This window comes from Monodon monoceros, unplaced genomic scaffold (genome assembly GCF_005190385.1).
Source record: "Monodon monoceros isolate NGI ecotype Baffin Bay Population unplaced genomic scaffold, NGI_Narwhal_1 Super_Scaffold_14, whole genome shotgun sequence".
Taxonomy (NCBI): Eukaryota; Metazoa; Chordata; class Mammalia; order Artiodactyla; family Monodontidae; genus Monodon; species Monodon monoceros.
Window position 1 is genome coordinate 9,326,742 of NW_021703770.1, and position 25,857 is coordinate 9,352,598.

Here is a 25,857-nt window from a genome sequence, read left to right on the forward strand (position 1 = left end):
GCACCGTGCTGGTTCTGGAGACGCCATGATGACCAAGATTCAATTCTTACCTTCAAGAGGCTCAGAGACTAGTAGTAGAGTGAAACTGGTAAATGCATGAGTTCAAGAAAGTGTCACCGTTGTTTTGTTGGGCTTACACATAACAGCAAGGGCAAATGGGAGGAAAAATTAACTGCAGATGTGAGAAGAGGAGGTTCAGGAAAGATTCACAGTGAAGTTTGAGCTGAGTCTGGAAAGATGCTGAAAAAATTTGATTTTTTTTTTTTGTTCCTCTCTTCCTTACTAGTACCAAACACTCCCTTTATAATTTTTACTGAAGGTCCAGTTATGCTGTGTCCAGGGAGGACACTTTCATACTCATCCCATTAAGCTGCTGGCCTGAGGGGAAAGGCAGACCATTGGAAGACCTTTTTGGCTTGGTCAGTGAGAGTAAACCTGGGCAAAACACAGGCTGGGATGATACTGATTAAGAATGGCCTCTTCTTGCAGGATGGCAGGATTGCTCCTTCCCCAGCATATTTGTTTTCTGTCATAATTCAGTTTTGCTAAGAAGGCAGAAAGGGAGAGAGAAACTTTCTGGAAAATGCCCCTGAGATGTGGGAGCAGATGCGAACATTAGTCTGAACAGTTTAATGAGCCACCGCTAGGGGATCACACCCAGTAATTTAGTAGGACGTGGATGAGACCTTCCTCATTCAGAGGTCACTTATCTGGCCACACTGGCTATGTGACAAACATCTGAGAACCAGGAAATGGGCAAAAAAAAAAAAAACCTCAGAGATGTCAAAGCCAGAGAGTCAAAAAGGCCATGGAGTAAAGCAAAGTACTTTCTTTCTGGCTTTGGTGCAGAACTTATTTTTTCTTACTTCAGAAACAGTTCTGGGACTTCCCTGGAGGTTCAGTGGTTAAGACTCTGTGCTTCCAGGGCAGGGGCGCGCAGGTATGATACCTGGTCAGGGAACCAAGATCCTGCATGCCGTGTGGCACGGCCAAAAAGAAAGAAATAAAGAAAGAAAGAACTTAAGAAACAGTTCTAACTTGGCAACCTTGTTTCCCAATACCTAGCCGATTAGATACAGAAAATTAAAAGTGTGAAGTGGAAGGGGCTGCAAGATTCAGCTCAAGCTGCATAAAATCCAGAGACCCTGATATTGACCAAGCAGGAAAAAGCAGAGAAAACTTCTCAGGCCGTCTTCTGGCATTTCATGCAAGGACAACAGTGTGCTATTGGTCACTAATTCCCTTGGCTGTTGCAATGCAATGAGGGCGGTCCCTTGGTCCCTGAACAGGACTAAAATTATGTTTAATGCCCTCAATTTACAAAGCCAAGAGAGACAAGACACTTTTCCTTCCAAGATAACGAAGATATTTAATTCACATTTAAAAGTTTTTTTTTTTTTTATAATTTGGAAAATCCATTCATTTGAGATTCTTCTTTCTTGATAACACTAGTTTAAAGAAATACTACTGTCTCAGAAGGCAGCTATTATCAAGGGGTAAAGTGGAACTCATCTGTGTGTTGGGAGTGAGAAATTAGTGAGTGCAAAAAAGGGAAAGAAAGGGGATATTAGATATAAGCAACCCTGAGTGGTGAGTTATGGCTTCATATAGGTTTCCAGGGAGCAGAGGGGAAGATGAGTTTGGAGATGTTAACAGAGGTCAAGTCATGGAGAATACCAGTTACTTCCTTGTCTGCACTTAGCATTGTTTTGTTAATTTTAGACATTCTGGTGAATGTGTAATGGTGTCCATGGTGATCTTAATTTGCATTTCCATGATAAGTAATACTTCTGAACATTTTTTCTTGTACTTATTGGTCATTTGTATATTTTGTGATGCATCTCTCTTCAAATGTTTCACTCCCCACCCCCTCACCAATTTGGCTGTTTCGCTTATGATTGAGGTGCAAAGTTCTTTATTTCTGAATACAAAGCCATTGTCAGGTATATGTGTTGTGAATATTTTTTTCTAGGCTTGCCTTTTCATTTTTTCAATGGTGTCTTTAAAAAGCAGGAGTTTTAAATTTCGATGGCGTCCAATTTATCGATTTTTTCCCTTATGTCTTATTTTTTTCCCTAAGAAGTCTTTGCCTAACTCAATGCTACAAAGATTTTTCTCTTATGTGTTCGTCTAAAAATTTTATAATTTTACTATTACTTTTAGATCTATAATCTATTTCAAATTAATTTTTGTGAATGGTGTGTGATAAATGTTAAGGGTAATTTTTCCCCCGCTGAATATCCAGTTGTTCTAACACCATTTGTTGAAAAGACTACTCTCTTACCATTGAATTACCTTGGCTTCTTGGTCAAACACTAATTAACCAGTTCAAGGATCCGTTTATTAACTTGCTCTTCTCCTTTGATTTCCGTCTATCCTAATGCCAGTATCACACTGTCTTGATTAATGTAAATTTATAATAATTCTTGAACTTAGATATTGCTAGTCTCCAACTGTGTTCTTTTTCAAGATTGCTGACTATTCCAGGTGCTTTGAAGTTTTAGTATAAATTATAGAATCATTTTGTCAGTTTCTACAATCAAAAAAGCCTGCTAGGATTAAGACTGGAATTGTTTGATTCTGTTGATTAGTTTTGGAGGAATGGCCATTTTAACAATATTGAACCTTGCAGTCCATGAAAATCAGCACACCTTTCTATTTATTTAGGTCTCCTTTAAATTATAGTCTTCAGTGTACAGGTCTTGCATATAGTTTAAATTTATCCCTACGTGTTTCATATTCACGATACTATTGTAAATGGTATTTTTAAAACTTCACCTGCTGGTGTACAGAAGTACAACTATTACTATTTTATTAATGTGACCTCCTACCCTGTGACCTTTCTAAACTCCATTATTAGTTCAATAGCTTTTTATTTTTGTAGATTCTTTAAGACTTTCTTCACATATGATCAGGCCATCTGTAAATAAAGACAATTTTACTTCTCCCTTCCCGATATGTTTGCCTTTCGTTTCTTTGTTTACCTTATAGCACTGCTTGAGACATCTGGTAAAATTCTGATTAAAAATGGTGAGAGTTGGGACTTCCCTGGTGGTCCGGTGGTTAAGCCTCCGTGCTTCCAATGCAGGGGGTGCGTTTTTTTTTTTTTTAAACATCTTTATTGGAGTATAATTGCTTTACAGTGGTGTGTTAGTTTCTGCTGTATAACAAAGTGAATCAGCTATACTTATACATATGTTCCCATATCTCTTCCCTCTTGCGTCTCCCTCCCTCCCACCCTCCCTATCCCACCCCTCTAGCTGGTCACAAAGCACCGAGCTGATCTCCCTGTGCTGTGCGGCTGCTTCCCACTAGCTATCTATTTTACATTTGGTAGTGTATGTATGTCCATGCCACTCTCTCACTTTGTCACAGCTTGCCCTTCCGCCTCCCTGTATCCTCAAGTCCGTTCTCTAGTAGGTCTGTGTCTTTATTCCTGTCTTACAGGGGGTGCGGGTTTGATCCCTGGTTGGGGCACTAAGATCCCAAAAAGTGAAAAAAAAAAAAAGGTGAGAGTAGATATTTTTGCCTTCTTCCCAAATTTAGATAAACATTAAATCATTCATTATTGTGTATGATGTCAGAATAGGTTTTTCATAGATGCTCTTTATCTGCTTGAGGAATTTCTTCTAATCTTAGTTTGCTGAGAGTTTTTTTTTTTATCATCAGTGGGTTTTGACTTTTGTCAAATGCTTTTTCTGTACCCATTGAGTTGGCTATATGGGGTTCTTTTGCCCTTTATTCTACGGATATGGTGAGTTGCATCGATTACTTCTCAATCTTAAAGGAGATTTGAATTCCTAGGATTGGCTGTTGGTACATCCTGTTTTAAATTCCTACCATGGTCCTGACCCCTTTTTACTTTAGCTATAAGATTGCTTATGTTTTGAATCCTAAAATTTCACACATGACATGAAATGCTACTACTTGTTATGAAAGAGACCAGGTTGAGATAGGTATACCTTCTCATCATCACCATAGCACTCTGTTACTTTTTAGCATGTACATTTTAAATCAAATTACAATGGTTACTTTCCTCTTTTACTTTAGTATCTTCCCTCACTAGATTTGAATTTTCTAAGAGCTGAGACTTTTTCATTTTGGTAACCCTGATGCGAAATACGTGATAATAGGAAGAAGGAGAGTAATAGCTGTGAAGCAGTGCTTTGCCTCTATTACTTCTAATCCTCCCCAAACTGTACTAGGTTGCCCTTCTTAGCCCCTTTAGCAGACCCCAGGTCACCTAGCTGGTAGGCACAAATCCATGACTTGAAGCTTGTTCTCTTTCCTCCTTGTTACAGAATCTCTTACATGGTAGGCCATTAAATGATTAGTGACTGGCTGAAGGAGCAAATGAATGAGTGAATGAAAGTAACCTTTCCCCCTTTTTTTTTCATGAATGGAGCAGGTCCCCCTAATGAGAAAAAAGTCAGCTTGGAGACAGGCCTGTTGGCAAAGGCCTGAGAGAAGGGGAAAGGAGTGGGAGCTCTGGCTAAAAAAGAGAAAAGGAAGTATAAGCTATAAATTTACTTGACAGGGTTGCATCTCTGCGGCTTAGACGTTGGGCACTTCATCTTGGCACTATTATTATATAACAGGAGGATGGAGAAATGGCCGGAAAGTATTGCTTCCTATTACATAACTCTTACTATGTGCCTGACAGCCTTTCTGATAGTGAGAGAACAGAAAGTATGCCTCTCTCTGAGTGAAAGGCTTTCGAGCTCCTTGCAGTGGAATTAGCCTGGTCTTCGGCCGTTTAGAGCGTTAGAGAAGCCACTGATTTCCTCAGGCTGTCTCCCCGGTCCCGTGTCTCTGCACCCCCTTCCCCAGGAAATGTGTTATATTCACATTCCTTACAGTCACTTTTAAGATCTTCTAAGTATGTCGTCCTGTAGAACCAAAAGAGGGATTTCTGGTGGAGAATGCACTTGCATAGTTGAGTTTTGTCCCTGGGTCACATTGGCTCCAGCTGAGCTGGGCCGTGTCTATTTTTTGTTTCCTCATAGTTTGGTGTTTTGGTGATAAGAAATTGGAACAGTCTTTGAATAGTTCCTACTTGTCTTGTTTGCATGTTTCACAACGCTGTATGATACAGTAGGGATTACCTGGTGGCTCTGTGGTGGCCTCTTAGATGGCTCTGAGTGGAGCCACCTTGAAGTCAGTTAGTGTCAACCTTCAGAGCCCCCAAACCAATTGTGCTTTCTGTCTGCACCACTCCTTTTTGACCTTCACAGTGTCTGTTCTTTGCCCGGCAGTTGTTCTCCGTTGATACATCAAGCCAAACGAACACAGGCTGGAATCCTTCAATGTCTTTCCCCTTCGTGCAGTCCTCCAGCAACTTCTGGTGGCTCTACCATCTCTTTGGAATCCAACCCCTTCTTACTCTCTGCTCTGCTCCTTCCATATGCAAGCCACCTCCCTGCTTTTCCTCCTTTCACTTTTGCATCTCTAGCATTGATTTACCAAGCAGCGGCTGGAGTTAATATTTTCAAACCTGTAAATTAAAGCATGCCATAATGCTGCGAAAAATCCTCCAAATACTTTCTATCCCAATTAGAAGATGCCACCTCCTCCTCACGCCCTTAATATCCACAGGACCTGGTCCTGTTCACCCTCTGACATTATCGTCTATCTCCCTTGTTCCAGACATGCTGGTCTTCTGTTCCCCAGACACACTTTGTCTTAGGCTCTTTGTTCTAGCTCTTCCTATTACTTGGAAAACTCTTTCTTGGGATCCCGGCATGGCTAGTTTATCAGCATTCTGCCCTCACCTCAAATGTCTTCTCCTCCCGTGCTACCCAATCTAAAGCTTTCTCTATCTTATTAATTATACTGCTTTATTCTATTCATAGAACCTACGTTTATCTCCAGACTTCTGTTCCTCTCCATTTATTTCCATGTTTATTGTCTATCTCAGGGGTTGGCAATGACTGTGGGTCAAATCAATCCTGCCTGTTTTTGTAAATAAAGTTTTATTGGAATGCAGCCATACCCATTTGTTTACATATTTCTAGCGGCTGTTTGGCTCTGTAAGTACAAAGCTGGAGTTGTGACAGACATGTTGGCCTCCAAAGCCTAAAATATTTATTTTCTGGCCCTGCACAGAAAGCACTGTGGACCCCTGCTCTCTCTCCCAGCTTATCTTGTTCACTGGTGAGTCCCCGAATGTTCCAGGTGCATGGTGGTGCTCAATAAATATTCATCAAATGAATTTAATGAATGAGGGAACACAGGATGTTGTGACTGGTTTTGACTCTAGGTGTGTGAGTCTTTGGAGCCCATATATCTTGCAGGCAGAAGAACTAATAGGACCATTTGTGTGTATACGTGCACCGGACCCAGTGGATGTTTATTAAGTGCCTCCTGCCCTCCAGGCACCATGCTGAGTTCCAGGAATGTAGACGCCATCTGAGAAGAGCTTAACAGCCCTCACGTTCTTGGGTGCCTAGTATGCACAAGACCAAGTTCTACGAGCTGGGGAATGCAGAGACCAACAAGACGCAGTCCCACCCTTGCAGGCCTTCTGATCTTACATAAGAGATCGCAGGAGTTCACCTACCGCACCTTAGCAGTGGAAGGTTGTAAGAACCACAAGAGATACGCAGATGCCAAAGAAGATCTACAGGAGGGTCTAGGGCCACATCAAGTTTATTTTTAGGTTCCGACAGAGAAGCCTTCAGTAATGTCAGCCTTTTTTCTTTAGATAATTTCCAGTCCCCTCTGATTTTATTTTTAAATGGGCTTTATTTGTATATCATCTATTCTGATATTTCAGATCTTACATTTTTGCCAGTTAGGTGAACAATATATATTTAACGAAAACAATCATAATACAAAAGTCTAATTTTAGACTTTGAGGGGAAGATAGGCAAACACGTGATTATTGGTAGCATACTAATTTTATTTTTTCTTATGTGGAAAGAAATCTGAGGATCGGCTTTGGGTGTTAGTTCATTAGTCATGCGTGGCTCACTTAGGCAGGCACATCTCCACCTGTGTCTTTCACTCCGGGTTTTGTGTATTAACTGAGGGACGAGTAACAGCATGAACATAGAGACACTGAAGAAACCTCCTCATTCAGTCTCATTCTTCTGAGAACGTATTAAATAACTCGTAGATACAGTGCTAGGACTTGAAGATACAGAGATGAACAGTCAGTATTTTAAACCTCTGAGTTCTGTGCTTATTAAATGCTATTTACATTTCTTATGAAAAAATAAGAAAAATATGAAAACTAAGCCACTCTCATCTCTCAACCATTCACTGAGCACAAACTCTGCCTGAGACACCAAAGTTTGGAACAACAATCAAACATGATCCCTGTCCTCTGGGAGCTTATAGTTTTGTGGGGATATTGATGGGTGAATAGTCACTTGCTGTGGACTTCTTTTTAGTTTTACGATTGAGAGTCAGTGTATTGTAGGTTCAAATCCTGGGCCCACCCCTGCTAATCTGTTGGACCAGAGGCAAGTTATTTAATCTTTCACTACCTCAGTTTCTTAATCTATAAGGTGGAGATAATAATAATGACTAACCGTTAGCATTATTGAGAGGTTTGCAGGAGAAGGAACAGTGCTCAGCACATGGCAGGTGGTCAACAAATGTACTGATGATGGTAGAAGGAATCATGTGGAGCTAAAAGAATATAATGTAGAGGGTGGGATGCTCAAGGGTGGGTTCTCCACTTTTCAGAAAGGACCTTTCCTAAAATTTCCCCTTGCAATCTAAGAATGATTTCGCCTCACCTGTATTGGATTGCTCCTCTGTGACAACTATTTACTCATGTTCCGTTTTTTTTCTCTCCTTCACTGGATTTCTCAGTCCAATGAGTCTAACATATTTCTGATTTTGCCTACTGGGGGACATCTACAGCACTGACATTGCAGCTATTCATTTTTTTAATGTTTTTTTAAAAATTAATTATTTATTTATTTTTGGCTGCGTTGGGTCTTCATGGCTGCGCGCAGGCTTTCTCTACTTGTGGCGAGCGGGGGCTACTCTTCGTTGCGGTAGGCGGGCTTCTCATTGCAGTGGCTTCTCTTTGTTGTGGAACACGGGCTCTAGGCCCGTGGGTTTCAGTATTTGTGGCACACAGGCTCAGTAGTTGTGGCTTGCAGCTCTAGGGCACAGGCTCAGTAGTTGTGGCGCACGGGCTTAGTTGCTCCGCGGCATGTGGGATCTTCTCAGACCAGGGCTCGAACCCCGTGTCCCCTGCATTGGCGGGTGGATTCTGAACCACTGCGCCAGCCGGGAAGTCCTGCAGCTATTTAAAAAAATTGAACTTTTTAACTGTGTCTTTCAATTTCCATTAATAGAGTCATTGGAAACTTGAACATTTCCCTCAGAGGTGGAGGAGGTTGCAGGTAGCATACTGTATCTCACTTTGCATATTCAACTGATAGAATAACAGTAAAGTATGTTAGCTGCAATCATAGTTTATGAAACCATGGGGAGACATGATGATTTTCACATCCCATACAATTGGGCACAATATATTTCTAGCTAGCAATGGATAGAGAAGACAAAATTCATTGGGTTGCAACTGTGTGCTAAGTTGTACAGAAATCACTGAGGATAATGTGACTGAGACATTTTATGTCTCCTGCCTTCGTGGTAATGCGAAGGGAAGTTGAGTCCTTATTGTTTTGGAGGGAAAAAGAATCAAAAAATACTAATTTAATAACTCCTGTGTTGGGACTCATATGTAACTTTAAAATGCAATTCAATCCAATTCAATTCATTTCTTTTCAGTTCAATTCAACTCATTTTTTCTTGATAATCTAACCTGATCCACTTTGGGAGTGGTCCAATTAGAGGCTATGACTTATTCTTTTTAAAAAAAAATTTAAAAATTTTACTTTATTTAAAAAAATTTTATTGAAGTATAGTTGATTTACAATGTTGTGTTTGTTTCAAGTGTATAGCAAGGTGATTCAGTTATACATATATATACTCTTTTTCAGATTCTTTTTGATTATAGGTTGTTATAAGATATTGAGTATAGTTCCCAGTCCTATACAGTAGGTTCTTGTTGCTTATCGATTCTATGTACAGTAGTGTGTATATGTTAATTCCAAACTCCTAATTTATTCCCCCCTTTTCTCTTTGGTAACCATACGTTTGTTTTCTATGTCTGTGAGTGCATGGCTTATTCTTGATCAGAATTTCCCCACTGTAAGTTAACTCTCTCTTTCAATATCCTGTTCTTTGGAAGTGAGCCCCTAAGCCCAGCCTACACTCAAGGAGAGAGTGATTAAGCTCCACCTCCTAGAATGGGGAAGACCTACGTATATTAGCAAAGGTACTTATTAATACAAATTTTTCTTGACCACAAAGGAATCATACTGGATGTGCTTTTCTGTAATCTTCTGTTTTCTTCTTAATAATATAGCCTGAGTGGATTTTCACATCAAATATTCCTCTACACCATGACTTTTCATAGTTCAGGTTTCAGTTGTCTGAATATATCAAAATTTAATCCATTTATTAGTTTGGACATTTAAATTGTTTCCAATTGTTTTTCCTGGATATTATGAAAATCACTGTTATTAACATCCTTCTAGCTAAATCTTTGTACAGTTATGTTTTTCAAGGTAAAAATCTAATTAACATAGATGTATCAAAGCATATGCATGTTTAAAAATTGGGGGGTATACATTGTCAAATTGCCCCCTAGAAAAATTACGTCACCATTACCTGCTATGTTCTGCTGATTTCGCCTGAGCATCCCTGGTGGGAGCCAGTTAGGGAGGATGCGCTGAGCAGATGTGTGCTGGGCTGCCATTATTAAGGACAGCTTAAAAAAGAGGAGTTGAAGGGGGAGGCTGAACCCTGTTTCTCATTTACCAAGCCCAATATCATTTATTAATGATGGTACTAAAAATGGTACCTTCTTATCAAGAACGACCGCCCCACAACTTATTTATACATTTAAAAAAGTCTTACTAAAATATATATTGCAAAATAAAACACACATAGAAAAAGATGCACAAAACAAGTTTCACTATTATAAACATTTTAAAGTGGACATACATATATATGTACACACACACATGTATAAAACTCTATCCATACTGATAGTTATTAGGAACGGGAAAATCAGTTTCTTTTGCTGAGTGTCTGTACCCATATAGTCCATTGCCAGTGTCCCAGAAGTCTATCCTGAATCCCTTCCAGATCATCCCCCCTTTCCCTGGAGGTAACTATTATGCTGTCTTTCATGGTAATCACTTCCTTGCGGCTCGTTATTTTTAAAGTTATAAATAAGATGTATGCTCATGGCAAGATAAACAAACAATATGGAAGTGAGCATTTAACATTTCCCTCAGCACCCATCCTCTTCCCAGGGAGAGCAGCTATTAACAGCGTGGTTTATTATATTCTTCTAGGTCAATGCTAGCCAATAGAACTTTCTGCAATGATGACAAGTTCTGTTTCAGCTCTGTTTAATGCAGTAGCAACAAGGCGCATGTTAGTAATGAGCATTTGAAATGTGGCTAGTGTGACAGAAGAACTGAATTTTAAATTTTATTTCATCTTAATTAATTTAAGTTTTAGTAGGTGCATGTGGCTAGTGGCTACAATATTGGACAACACAGTTGCATTTTTGAAACACTTTCTCACCTGCTGACATACTGGATCCTCTCAGCATCTTACACGTGAGGAAATGTACATCTTAGTGAGATGAAGGATTAGCCTCAAGTCTCCCAGCTAGCAGTTACAGAGGTCTCTTCTTGATGTCATGCCTAGAGCCCTTTCTACACTGCCCTTCTAGACATAATCAACACCACCACAAAGGCCAGCTGTGCATGTGATTTTTTTTTAAAGCATCTATCTCAGCCTACTGTCTCAGCTAGAATTTGAGCTGCCCACTCAAGGTTCTCTGTGGTTTGTTTTCAAAAAGGGTGGGGTAAGTGTGATGCTTCCTCCCCCTAGTGACCTTTTTTCTCTGGGTCTACATTTCCATGAGCTGTTTTTGAAAGCTAAATTTTGTATAGACTCGTGTTATCACCAAAGTGATCTTACTTTTAAAAATCATTATCTCTTTTTTCTTTTGAGATGGAAGAATAAAAACAAAAAGGAGTACAGTTCCTGTCTGAGCTTGGATTAAATGATATATTTTAAAATCATGGCTCATGACCTTTTTTAAAATTTTCTTTTATTTATTATTTATTTTTGGCTGTGCTGTGTCTTAGTTGCTGCATGTGGGATTTTCGTTGTGGCACGCTGGATCTTCAGTTGCAGCATACGGACTCTTAGTTGTGGCATGTGAACTCTTAGTTGCAGCATGTGGACTTCTTAGTTGCGGCATGCATGCGGGATCTAGTTCCCCAACCAGGATCGAACCCGGGCCCCCTGCATTGGGAGCACGGAGTCTTACCCACTGGACCACCAGGGAAGTCCCTCACGACCTTTTAATTTACTGTCATCAGGCTCACATTGAAAGAACTTGGACCAGGAGTCACCAGATGTGAGTCCTGGTCCCAAGTCGGTCCTGGTAGCATGTAGGGGTCATCTGAGTAATAACTTGGTGAATTACAGACTTAGCAACGGCTTAGGAGAGCCCCAGAAGCACCATCTAAAACACTTAGGGTGAAGGTACTTAATATTTATAGATTCCCATCCTGTGCATAATTTCTGTTGCTCTTATCACACAATTGAAATTGTCTCCTCATTGGACAAGAAGGCAGAGATGGTCTAACACTTACCTTGGTAACCTTAGCGCTTTGCAAAAATCACTTGCCCAGAGCAGGTGCTGAAATTTATGTTCAATTGAAAGAAAGAGGAAAGGAAGGGAGGAAGAAAAGGAGGAGGAAGAAGGGAGGAAGGGAGGAGACAGCACCCTAGTGACCAATTATTTACTTTCCATACCTTATCTCATGCTTATTCCTTCTGACAACTGAGTAAGAGAGATACTGTTGAAGATCCTGAGATCAGAGAGGTCAAGCAACTTGCTGAAGGCCACACAGCGGCCAAGTAGTGGTGGTTTTGTTCTTGAGGTGACTCACAAAGCTAGAATCCAGATTCCCAGATTATTGCTGTGTCTTTGCTGAGTGCCTGTGCCCCAAGGGAAGTCCCACAGATGACTTGAGAAAGACAAAAGTCTTGGATCAGTTCTTGCCTGCAGCCCTTTCTCTTCCTGACATTAAGCCAGTCTCAGACCAGGTTCCTGAGCTGACAGTCTCATGCATATGGATTTAGAGGGGGAGCAGCTTTCTCAGCAGGCCTAGGGAAGTATATTAATTTCACAGAGGCCCACTCAGCAACCTGGAGGGACCTTCCTCTGAATCATTTAATCTCATCTTTTGTCTGACTGGAGAATGGGCATCATCACCCCCTTCCCATCTCCCCCATCACACTCTTTGTTGTAGATGATCATTCCAGGAGGGGAGAAGGCGCTGGCCCACCAGGCTTGGGAAAGGCCGAAAGGAGGGCTTTGCAGGAGGTGACCCAGCCTCGGGGTCCCCTGAACTCTGAGGCCTAATCCCTGGTAATGACCTGTGTCAGAGAGAGTCTTTGTGAAGCTGATGAAAGGAAGTGGGCCTGGGGAGGGGCTGCCCTTCTCACCCACAGTTCTCAGAAGGGCTTGGATTGCTTCGAATAAGTGTATGTGGTGGGCGGGGACACACCTAGCTGGGAGGCTGCTGCCTGTCACGAAAATGGGGTACCTGGAGAGGCTTCAGGATGCCCGGAGTTTCAGGTTCCCTCCCCGCCATTCCCCACCCCTTTAGGACACCCACGCTCTCCCACCTTGGTCCTTTCCTTTGCAGGAAGCTACTGGAACTGACACTTAAATTCTATAACCTATAGCATGGTTCGAGATCACAGTCCAGATCAAGAAGAGATCAGAAATAAGTGACTTACTTTTAATTTAAAAAAAAAAAATTATTTTTGGCTGCGTCAGGTCTTAGTTGTGGCACGTGGGATCTTTCACTACAGCACGCAGGCTCTTCATTGCACGCATGGGCTTTCTCTCTAGTTGTGGCGCGTGGGCTCAGTAGTTGCGGCCTGCGGGCTCCAGAGTGTGTGGGCTCTGTAGTTGTGGCACACGGGCTTAGTTGCCCTGCGGCACGTGGGATCTTAGTTCCCTGACCGGGGATTGAACCTGCGTCCCCTGCACTGGAGAGTGGATTCTTAACCATTGGACAACCAGGGAAGTCCCAGAAATAAGTGACTTATTTAGAAAAATTAAAAAATGATAAAATAGAAAAGAGCAGAGTTTTCAAGAGAGTATAATAACGCCTGAAGGAGTAGTACACTGTCACACTGGGGTTCGAACTCAGCAAGACTTCATCTTGCTGAGACTCAGGTCTTGGTCTGTAGTGAGAATTCGAGCTAAAAATTGCCAGGCCAGGCTCTTACTAAGTGGTGGCTACTCGAATGAATCCAAGTAATCAACTAGTCTAATCCCTCATTTCTTGGATGAAGAAAAGTGAGTCCAAGAGAGGGGTAGTGACGTGGTGAAGGTTGCACAGCAAATCAATTGCAGAACTAAGATGAAAACACTTTGGCCACTAAAATCAAAGTGCTATCAGAGGAGGTCTGTAATCAAAGTCCATCTTTATTTTAAAAGCTGGATTTGTGGTACGCACAAATTGGGAGATAGTATCACAGGCATCCAAGAGATGTGAAAAATGACTACACATTCCCTTTGGAATATTGTGATCATATTTCTGCATGGTGTTTTCTTCGGAGCAGAAATGAAAAACCATAAGTTTCTAACCCAATAACTGACATGCTGGGTAGTTATTACTGCTTGAGCATGGAGCATGGTGGAGACTAGTTCTGTTTCTGGGGGAAAAAAAAAAAAAGGAATGGGAAGGAAGCTTGAATGACAGCTAGGAAGGAGCTGTCTGTTCTTGGAGTCTGAGGCCACCAAAGTCAAAGATCTCCACTTTTTTTCTTTTTAAAAGATCTCCATTTTGATTAGAAATGAATTTGATATGGTTTCTTTAACTGAATTCCTGGCTGGTTTGATTTGGGGCGAGGGTTCTGACATTTTGTGTAATGAGTCAGATACTTTGCTCAGTCTGAGGACATCAGAGACCTTCCTTGAGTACAAATGACTATTAATACAGCCATTAATTAATATATATTAACATAACCACTCATAAAATTGATAATGCCCAGCCCTTGCGTGATCTCTTGGAATTCTTGTGAGGCTTTGAAGAGAGGGTTTTTGTTTTTTTTTTAACATCTTTATTGGAGTACAGTTGCTTTACAGTGTTGTGTTAGTTTCTGCTGTATAACAAAGTGAATCAGCTATATGTATACGTATGTCCCCGCAGCCCCTCCCTCTTGTGTCTCCCTCCCTCCCACCCTCCCTATCCCACCCCTCTAGGTGGTCCCAAAGCAAAGAGCTGATCTCCCTGTGCTATGCAGCTGCTTTCCCACTAGCTATCTACCTTACATTTGGTAGTGTATATAGGTCCATGCTACTCTCTCACTTCGTCCCAGCTTACCCTTCCCCCTCCCCATGTCCTCAAGTCCATTCTCTAAGTCTGCGTTTTTATTCGTATCCTGTCCCTAGGTTCATGAGAACCATTTTTTTTTTTTTAGATTCCATATATATGTGTTAGCATATGGTATTTGTTTTTCTCTTTCTGACTTACTTCACTCTGTAAGACAGACTCTAGGTCCATCCACCTCACTACAAATAACTCAATTTTGTTTCTTTTTATGGCTGAGTAATATTCCATTGTATACATGTGTCACATCTTCTTTATCCATTCATCTGTTGATGGACACTTAGGTTGCTTCCATGTCCTGGCTATTGTAAATAGAGCTGCAATGAACATTGTGGTACATGACTCTTTTTGAATTATGGTTTTCTCAGGGTATATGCCCAGTAGTGGGATTGCTGGCTCGCATGGTTGTTCTAGTTTTAGTTTTTAAGGAACCTCCATACTGTTCTCCATAGTGGCTGTATCAATGTACATTCCCACCAACAGTGTAAGAGGGTTCCCTTTTTGAAGAGAGGTATTTTTATCACCTGTATTTTTTCAGGTGAAGAAATCAAGGCTCAGAGGTACCTTGCCAAGTGCCTTAGCCCAGGAAGTGGCTATTGTGGACACTGCACAGACGTCCTCTGATATTGTATGGGGCATTCTTTGCGCTCACCTTGAGAATATGCTCAAGAGCAAGTCAGTCACACAGTCCTTGCTGCGTTGGGGTCTAGGGGTGGAGGGTAAGGTTTATCCTGTTCTCTAGATGATAACTCAGGTGAGGGATGACTGATTTTCCTCTCCATGCAATCAGCCTAGCACCCCTTCTGCCACTTCTCTCTCTCATTCAAGTCAGGGCAGGTACGTCTGCGTACCGTGGCTGGTACGTTCTCTTCAGGTAGCCCTTTTAGCATGTACGTCCCCTTAATTTAGTCATGGTAATGGAGATTCTTCTTTGCTCCCAATTCCTGGGGTCGTGCTTTCTGCTTTGTCTCCCTGTTCGTATCACCCGGCTTTAGCTTGCTAAGTCTTTGGTGGACACTGTTAGCTGCTGTTACCCAATGGCCATTACCCTCTCTTTTTTGCTAACAGGACTCTGCTTTTGCTCAGCTGTCCACCCTCTAATGGCCATCCAGGGTGGCTGGCCTCAGCACCAGCCCCAGGCTTAGGGAGCGGCTCTTGATTGGTTTAAGCCAGTTATCCCAGGACCAGTCCTGTGACTGACTTAGGCACGTAACTCATCTTGGCTAATGATGCATGAGTGGGTGATGGCTCAGAGCCTTCTGGGAAGGTTTTCCTCATTTTAAGAAAGGAACTTTGGGTGCTCTGTTGCTGCTCTTGGATACCGATTTGCCTACGTAAGATGACTGGAATTTCAGCCATCGTTGTGGGGACCACGAAGGGTGTGAGTCTGAGGAGAAGATGCTGAGCACGGCAGCCTGGAAGGTTGGAAGCAACCTGGGTCCTTCAGGAAGTTACTGAGCCACTGGATTAAGCGACCCTGTAAACACCCCTCCTCTAGGTGTTCCCTTAGTGTTTGAGCCACTTGGTTGTTTTTCCAATGGCTTTTTTTTCTTTTCAGGTAATAACTTGCAGCCCAAAGCATCGTCCCGGATAAAATACAACATCCCAGTAATCTGTCTTCCTCCCCAATTCCTTCCTAGAACTCTGCTTTTGACACCCCACACACTCTCTGTTTCCTGACACCCTTCTTCTCAGGAGCATAACACTATTCAACGTCTCAGGAGAGGAGCTGGGAGTAGGGCTGGGGTGGCACAGGGAGGGGCGTGAGATCAAAAAAAGTGCTGTCCTTCTACCACTTTATCTTGGGTCTCACAGTTTTGATTAACTATACCACTTGATTTCATGTCTTTTCATTTACAAAGTGCTACTTTTGGAAAATGGACATAGACAGAAGACATCACCACCACCTGCTATTTCCTACCTGCTCTTCTTCCAAGGAAACATCTCCCTGAAATTGCCCCAAGTCCTATAGAATGCAACCCCTCTCCCCTCCCCCATGCATTTTGCTGCCCTTTCTTATTACCATTTGTCTGCATGGACAGGGCTGCCCACCCTCTCAGAGCATGTCTTTTCCTACCAGGTGGAGCCTCTACTGTTACTTCTGTCCCAAGGTTGCTCTCACTGCCCAACCTTCATTTGCAAACTAATGCCCGGCATGTCCCTGCCTACCCCATCTGACCGAAACAATAGGCTGCTATGGACTGAATTGTGTCCCCTACCCCACACCCATATGTTGAAGTCCTAGCCCCCAATGTGATTATATTTGATGACCTTAAAGAGGTGATTAGGTTGAATGAGGTTATAAGGGTGGGGCTCTAATCCAATATAATTGATGTTCTTTTAAGAGGAGGAAGAGATCCCAGGGATGCACACACAGCGGAGAAAGGCCATGTGAGTACAGAGCAAGGAGATGCCCATTTACAAGCCAAGGAGAGATGCCTTAGGAGAAACCAGCCCTGCCAAAACCTTGATCTTGACCTTCCAGTCTCTAAGATGCTGAGAAGATGAATTTCTGTTGTTTAAGCCACCCAGTCTGTGGTATTTTGTTATGGCAGCCCTAGCGAACTAATATACAGGTCATGCCTCATATTCCAGACCTGATACCCAGAGTTTACTGCTAGAATATCACTGAATTCATTCCTTCGTTCACCCTTTCATTATATTTGCTCATCAGTCAGAAAGGTAGCATAACATACTGTGGAATTTCCCAGCGCCTGTTCCACTGAATGCTAGTCCTGCAAGATATTCTGTGACGAATGGGCTCCAAGGCCATATAGTATAGAATACTCCTCCTTGCAAATGCATTATATGCACTTGGATATTACTGGGAAGTACTGCAGGAGAGAAACTTGTCCTAAGCTATTTAAGCAGGCATTTTACAATGTTGGGATTTGACTCTGTAGCTCTTTGTTGACTAATGTCTGTTAATGTCCGTGAAGCATGCGGTAAGAGATGCTGATCTTGTGTTTCAAAGCAAAGCCTTAAAGTCAGAAAGTTCTGCCCCTTACCTGGTAAACTTAAGTTTTCTCATTTGCCAGATGAGGTGAATAGTATCTGGAACACTGTTTGGAGGATCCAAGAAGAGAATCTACATAAAGGAACAGTACAGTATCATTCTGTCTTTGTTCCTTCACTCTCTTCTTTTGTTCATTCATTCGTTTATTCAGAAACTCAATACGTGCATATTTATTGAGTGCCCGAATGTACAAATCTTGCTGGATGGAAGTAGTCTGAGTTTCTTGATTTTCTTGCTGCTCTGAACTGTGCTTTGGCCTTAAAGACCTGGAAAATCTCTAACTACGCCTCTTGCAACTCTTTTCCTCATGCTGTGTTTTTATAAATGATGACATGTGATTCCAGCCCTCCTCTGACGTTGTGCTGGCCACTAGGAAGTCAGGCTCACTGTCTCTTATTAAGGGTGTAGGTTCTGTGTGGGCCCCTGGCATTGTGGAGAGTGAAACTCAAAACCTCTAGAGATGCAGCTGGGACCAAGGAAGCAAGGTGCTAGGTGAACCTACAGCATCATACAGCACCAGGTCTGCTTGGTCACAAACAGAAACATACTGTGGGGCAGCTCAGCTGTGGGTCTTTTTTTTTTTTTTTTTGCGGTACGCGGGCCTCTCACTGTTGTGGCCTCTCCCGTTGAGGAGCACAGGCTCCAGATGCGCAGGCCCAGCGGCCATGGCTCACGGGCCCAGCCGCTCCATGGCATGTGGGATCCTCCCGGACCGGGGCACGAACCCGTGTCCCCTGCATCGGCAGGCGGACTCTCAACCACTGCGTCACCAGGGAAGCCCTGCTGTGGGTCTCTTAGCTTGAGGGTTCTTGAAAGCTCAAGGCCTTTTGTAGCTTTCATTTTGGCATAATCAGAATTCACTCCTGTGAGCAGGTACTGTTCTGCCTAAATCATAATGCAGAGCAAATTCCAAGAAGTCAGAAATTATCAACAGAGTCAGTTTTGCCAAGTACATTCTTGGTGAGAGGCTCTGTGTTAAACCCTTTCCTTACATTGCTTTGTCGAATTTTCACAAATGACCCAGTTATTATCCCCATTTTATAGAGGAGGACCCTGAGACACAGGGAAGCTAATTTGCTCAAGCCACATAGCTAGACACTAGCGGAGCCAGAATTTTAACGGGGGCAGTCTGACTCCGGAGCACAGGCTCTTAACCACTCTGTTCCTGTCAATTCAACTAATCACTACCTCGTTTACAGATGTGAAAACTGAGGCTCAGCGAGGTGAAATTATCTGACCAAGACACACAGCTAGTAAATGGCAGAGCCAAAACCTGATCCCAGGTCTCTCTGGCTCCAAAGTGTTCATACCTTCTACCGGGGGACAATTCGCCACTGCTGCATGGTACTACATGCAGTGCTACGTATGTAATGCGGAGTAGCTGCTTGCAGCCTTGAGACAATCCAATGTGCTATGATTTATTAGTTTCCCATTTACAGATGAGTCCGACAGAGTGGAAGCAACTTGCTAAGAACACAGAGCTCTATCTGTAGGAAACTTGTTTCTAATCCTCCCCTCATGTGTTGGCCTCTAGTCTGAAAAACTCTTTCCTGCACACTTCCCTTCCTAAATCTTTCTCGTCACTCAGATCTCAGCTCAAGTGCCACTTTCTTGGGGTGATTTTTCTGGCCCTCCAAACTAGTTCAGTATCCCCGCTTTGGAGATTTCTAGAGCATCCTGTAATTTTCTTTCCCACTTTTAAATTACCTATTTGTGTGATTATTTTATAAACACCTGCCTTCCCCTTGACTGTCTACACTCTGAGGCCAGAGTCCACACCACTGATGCTCAGTAATAACTCCAGTGTTTAACACAGTGTTTAGCCCATAGCTAAAGATGGTAGCTATTGCTGTATATAACAAATATGTATATGTCTCTGTTTATGTTTATATATATAAATGATAGTGTTATATATGTGCATATACACGGATACATACATACATAAATTATAGTCATTAGGTCCGTCCAGTTCCTCCTCATGAATGCATCCGTCACAGAGATGTCAGCTGGCAGCATGATTGTCGGAGCTCCCTGGTTAGTTGCTCTCAGAGGCATGACAAGTCAATCGCCGCTCTCTCTTCTACGGAGACACAAGGGATCCTCAAAATCCACCTCAAGGCAATGCTCAGGCAGCCGCTCTCAATTCACTGGACTAGGCCCAACAAATGGTCATCCCAGGTGGGGAGACCACTCTCAGATACTATAAATAATTGTACAACCATAGTTTTCTGCAACTGAAATCACCCAAAGAATTAAAAATATACTGATACTTGGGGTCCTCTTCTAGAGATTCTGATTAATTGGCGATTCTAACAGGCCAAGAACCACTGGCTGACAAAATGGTATCTATTCTGGCTGGTCCTTGTCTGGATTCTGTGTTTTCTTGTGACGCGCAAGTCCTGTCTCCTTTCCTTTACGTGTAGCGTACAATTGCAGATGGGGTCTTGAGGATACAGAAATGATGGAAAGATTGGTTTCAATTCCCTCGTGGTTCTCACGCTAACGAAGGAGACAGACAAGCGGGAAGAACTCTTAAATGAAGAAATTGTTATGAGTTAATTTTTAAATGCGTGAAAGCACAAGGGAACATGTGGCAGAGGAAGAAAGGAAGTCTACCTGCGAGGATCTGGGAAAACGTTTGGAAGGAGTTTGGAGTTAAACTAACTCTTGAAAGACAGGTGGGCTAGAAAACCGTGGTGAATCCAAATTGTGTGTGACTTTGAATGCCAGACAAAGCCATATGGAACCAACAAAGTGAGGGAAATAACATGGTTTTCAGAGTTGATCTTTCAGCAAATAAACTTTGTCAGCAAGGTGAAGGGTGCATTGGAGAAGGATGATGGAAACTAGAGGGTTGGTGCAAAGTCTAGTCTGATTCATGGTGGTGGATACGGGGCTTGGTCAAATATATTCATATAAGTGAATCGGAGGTGGAATGGGAGAAATGGCAATCTGGGAGAAATATTGACTACTACTCAAGGGAAATCTAGGAAAATTAATTGTTTACTTGCTATAGTTGTTTTGCATTGTACTGTGAGCTCCTTGGAGAAAGATTTGCATTCCTAATCTGGGCCAGGTACTGTGTCAGATATTTTACATATATCTTCTCACTAATCCTCACAGCATTTCCACCGAGTCGTTTCCATTTTATGGACGAGGATACTCTTGTTATTTCCACTTTATGAATGAGGATCCTGACGTTAGAAATGTATTAAATACATTTCCCGAGGTTACACAGCCAATTAGTGGCAGATTCAGGATCTAAACACAGGGAGTTTAACTCCAGAGCACACGCATTGACCTGTGATGATTCGGCCTTAATTATTGCTATATTCCGGCAGTTCTCAGAGAAAATTTTGTACCCCCCTTGCCCCGGGGAGACATTTAACAATGTCTTTAGATAGCTTTGTTCTCCCAGCTGGAGAGGGGTTTGCTACTGGTGTTTAGCGGGAAGAGGCCAGAGATGCTGCTAAAAATCCTACACTGCAGAGGGCAGTATCCACCCCACCTACCCCCTAAGAAAGAATTATTCCATCCTAAATGTCAATAGTGCTGAAGCTGAGAAATCCTGTTCTAGTCCCAGGGCCTAGCTCAGTGCCTGGTATAGAGGAGGCTCATTTTACATGTTTGTTGAATTAAATAAAACTACTGAACGTGCATTCTTATTTATACAAATTTAAATTTATGTGAATGTAGTTCCTTAAAAATATACATTCTTTACTCCTGAGGTATTCTCCTGATCACAGAAATTTCACTGTGTGTGTTATCTTTATTTCCTGTCAAATCTGTAGCATTGGGGCTATGTTTCTAATTTATCCTCTTCCAAGTCTTATCTCCTGTAATTATGCTGTCTCCTGGCTTGGCCATCGGCTCACGGATAGGAATTTCATCTTTAAATCCTCCAGTTGCTGTACTGACTTAGAAGAGATTTGGGGGTTTTTGAGTGTTTCTCTTTCTTGTTCCTGCCCCATCCTGTTGGAATTCATTGCATCACCCTGTACTTTCCTCGCTTGATTACATGGTATGGGCTAGCAGGGGGGCTTAGCATTCACTTTGGAGGATGGGCTGCCTGCTCTGGCCCACCAGAGTAACTCCTTGAATAATCAGATCCATGTCAAAGCTCCCTGAATGAAGTGGTTGTGGCTGGAAACCTCGGTTCCCATCCAGAAGAAAACAGATTCTTGAACTTGGATGATGTGGGCTCAGAAAGTTCTATCCCATATTGTAAACCACATGGGCTTTGCAAACCCAACCTGATTACATTACCCTATATTAGATTTCCAGCTGACAGCTGTTGCTCAGTGTTCTCCTACCCCCAACCCCTGATATGCTCTGGGATTTAAAAAAAAATGATAGCTCCTTAAGAGCCCTGCTCATTCCCCAATTCCTCAGTTCCACATTTTCAGTCCATTCTGTCATAATTACTTTTGGTGCAGCTGCAATTAGGGAGAGCGACACCTAATTGCGTTGCCCGTTTTAGCAATAGGGTCATTTTAAGGAAAGAGCTGAGGGGTAGGGGAGTCATCTAGATCTGTGTCTTGGTGAGAGGTCAATTAGCTTCTCCAGTAAATCCCAAAGTCTGGTTGTAGGGATGGACTGTGTTTGATCCATCCAGATTCCCCAAAGATGCACAAGAACAAGCTAGTGAGCGTGGAGAGTCCTTACAGTTTGCTTATACCTACATCTTCATATCCATTTGACCTTCACGATCCTTTTAAGTTGTTGAACACTCTTAAGCACCGGACATCTACTGGCCCATAAAGGCAAGTGTGAGCACTAGGTGAAGTTGAGGAAATCCCTCAGGACCCTCTTCCACCTGTTGCTCCAGATGTGATTTTGCTTCATGAGTGATGATGGTATCAGGACACATTACACTATAAACAACAGGAAAGCAAACAAACAACTAACTGAAAAGTTCAGAGATGAAGCTTCAGCCTCAGATAATGCTATCACCAAAGACTTGATTTTTTTCTACCATCTTTCTTCCTGCTTTCACACTAAGTCTGTTTCTTTCTTTGTTCTTAAGATGCATACCGATGGCTCCTGGAGTAACATGTCTTCTGGTCTCATCCAGTAGGTGTGAAAACTACTTTCCCAGAAATTTCTCAGCATAAGCCTTGAGATGCATTCTGAATTGGCTAAGGTTACAGAATTTCCGTGAATCAGCTTTCTGGCTGGGGCCTAGAATGGGCGGATTGAGTTGGTCTAAGTTATGAACTGTGCTCTGAGGGAGCAGATGGAAGTCTGACCATTAGGAAAGAGGTTGGTGGACAGCAAAGAGATAGCCAACCAACGTCTATTAGGAGATTTATGCTTGGTCTTCTTGGCATTTGAATACCAGCAATCTATTAAAATAATGGATTGACCTACTGCCTTCCTTTGTATTTGAGGAGCCCCCTTCCTGAATTCCTGACCCTATGAAACCCCTTCACTACCACTGTCTGCATGGCCATTAGCCAAAAAAATCTAGCCCTAATTATTTTTAACAGAGCAGAAAGGATGATAGGATTTTGATAACAATCTTAACTCTAAAGCACTTACTGTTCAGAGAAATATTATCAATGAAAATGCATCCATAAATGTACTCTGTTCATTCATTTATTCTAATATCTCTTTATTCTTTTATCTACCTGTCCATCTCATCAAGACACATATTAAATACTCTCCGTATGCCAGTTACTGTGCAAGGTACTAAGATACAAGGATAACAAGCAACAGTCATAAAATATGTTTCTATAAAACGGCGAAGAAGTCTTTAAAAACAACTGCTAACCTAAACTCCAAATAATTGTGCTTTTTTGGTGTGTTGTGAGTCAATTTCTATTTCCTACCTACTTTCCTTGTATAAATGTCCTGAACTTTTCACTATTCCTCACCCTATTCATGACTGCTCTATTTCCTTTACTTATGAAGGTCAGCTTGCACTCTACTCCTATGAGTCCACAAAATTAGTAAAAAAAAAAAAAATTAGTTGCAGGTGCACCTGGGGTTGCCTTAACAAAGCATGGTGGATGACCAGAAGAACACCGATACTTTCTATATAGTTTCTCAATTTCACCGTTGCAAAGAATTCTTAAGCAAGGAGTTTTTGATTCTACTATTGCTAGGGAAGTGACACCTATACTTTTCTTTAATCGAATTTAGGTTTTTGAAGATAAACTCTTTGCTTCCTTTCTCAAGAAGAAGAAAGGGGATGAGTTTTGGAGTCAGACAGACCTAAATTTGGACCCCGGTTTGTTATGCAGTAGCTCTGCTACCTTGCTTCCTAATCTCCTTGAACTGTGGATTCTTTTTCTATCAAATGGGACCACAATTCCTACTGCACAGAGAGTGGGGAGTTTCACATTGGATGTGTGGAGAGCACTTAGCACAGCACTTGGGCTGTAGCCAGCTTGGTAGTAGTTCACTTCCTCTCTCCATTTCTCCTTTCCTATTTCTTTCTTTGTTTCGACCAAAACAGTCTACTGTCTATATAAGAAAGGATCATGGGGGTCATGGAGTGAGGAAGCTTTGGGCAGGGACTTATAGCATGTTTTTAATGCTGCCATTTATCTTATAAAGTAAATGACTCCCTAGTTTTTCTTTTTAAGTTTGAAAACAAATATGTAGCCAATATAATTTTTATCATTAATCAGGTATGTTGCCATGAAAATGAATATAGCAAATGTTGAGCTATTATCTTCTCAAGCAAAGTGGCATATTCTGAACATATATGGCTAATGAAGCCCTCAGCGTTTTAGTTTTAGCTTCGTGGTTTGTAATGTTAGTAGGACCAACAAAGAAGTAACTATTGCCATCAAATGTGATGAAATAAAACAATAGTTATTCAACAGCCTCTATGAACTAGAGGCTGTGCTATGTGCTTTCTGCCTTCACATAGTTTTTAATCCTCCCTAATAAAATATCCCAGATTCTTGGACCTCAGTGTCAAGAGAAGAATGAGAATTTGCTGTTGCTTCTGCAAGCTTTTCTGTTTCATCACTTGTATCTTTAGCAGTTGTTGTGGGAAATCTCTCCAAAAAGCCTGGCATAGCAGTTGGTAATGCTTCACACATAATGGGCCTATTTGCAGACGAGGTTACAATTTGCTTCTCACATCCGTTCTGAGAAATGCAAACCTTTACATTGCTTGTTTGTTTATCCGAACTTCAACTTCCATGTTCATTATACAAAATCTGAATTTGTAACAATTTACAAAAAGAACTCACAAAATACCATACTTTTACAAGCTACCTTTCAATATCATTTTCTACATTCCTACAGGACAAATTCCATGCATTTAGCTTTTGCTGAAGTGCAGTGGCTCTTGACACCAAGAGAATTCACCCACGTCTTTCCTTTTTTCTGCTACAGTTCTGATTATTTCTCACTGCACTGCTACAACAGTGGGTGATGTTCTGAGTGTTCACTACGTGCTAGACACTGTTTTGAGTGCTTGATACGTATGACTGCATTTGATCTTAATAACAACTTTGGAAGTAGGGAGTATTTGCAGAACCTATCTTCAGATAACAGTAACTGAGGCAACAAAAAGTTCAACATTTTGCCAACAACTTGTGACAGAGCTAGGAATCAAATCCAGGCAGTCTGACTCATGGCTCATGCTTTGGACCATTGCCCATGTTCATCACTCCAGCATTTTTGCAAGACTTTCCTAACTGGTTTCACTGTATCCACTCTTGACCTTCTAGGAATCTTTACCCTGCAGTTTGTTCAAAACTCATTGTGGTCATGTAATCCTCTTGCTTGAAACTCCCAATGGCTTTTCTTTGCCTTAAGTATAAAGTCCAAACTCCTTATCGTGGTCCACAAGACTCTGCATGGTCTGGCCTTGCCCACCCTCCAGCCTCATCTTGCTACGGTCAGTCTTACTCTTTTTAGGGCCATCAGCTGATTATGTAGTTCTCTGCCTTCCCACAAGGACCCTTGCAAAAGCAATCTTCTACCTGGTTTTTCTCCTCATATTCTTGTATTCTGAGTTTTAGATCTTATTGCTAATGGGCTCTCTCCTAGTCTTGGACATCAATGTCTCCTCCCTTTGTTTTCTGCCCCCCCTCCTTGATTCTTCCTTTCCATCTTCTTGAGGGCTTCTTTCCCACCTCCCTTTGTATCTCAGGGACCTACCACCAGTTCTTTCTCCCCTCCAGCTCCCATTCACTCGCTCTCAACTCATAAACTCTTCCTTGATTAAGCAGACCTGTGCCTCAAACTAATGCTACTGTGGATTATTGCCAAATATCATTCTCAGGCTCCATGCTGGGCTTTCGATTCTTTTTTGTAATTTATTTATTTTTATTTGTTTATTATTTTTGACTGCGTTGGGTCTTTGTTGCTGCGCGCGGGCTTTCTCTAGTTGCAGCGAGTGGGGCTACT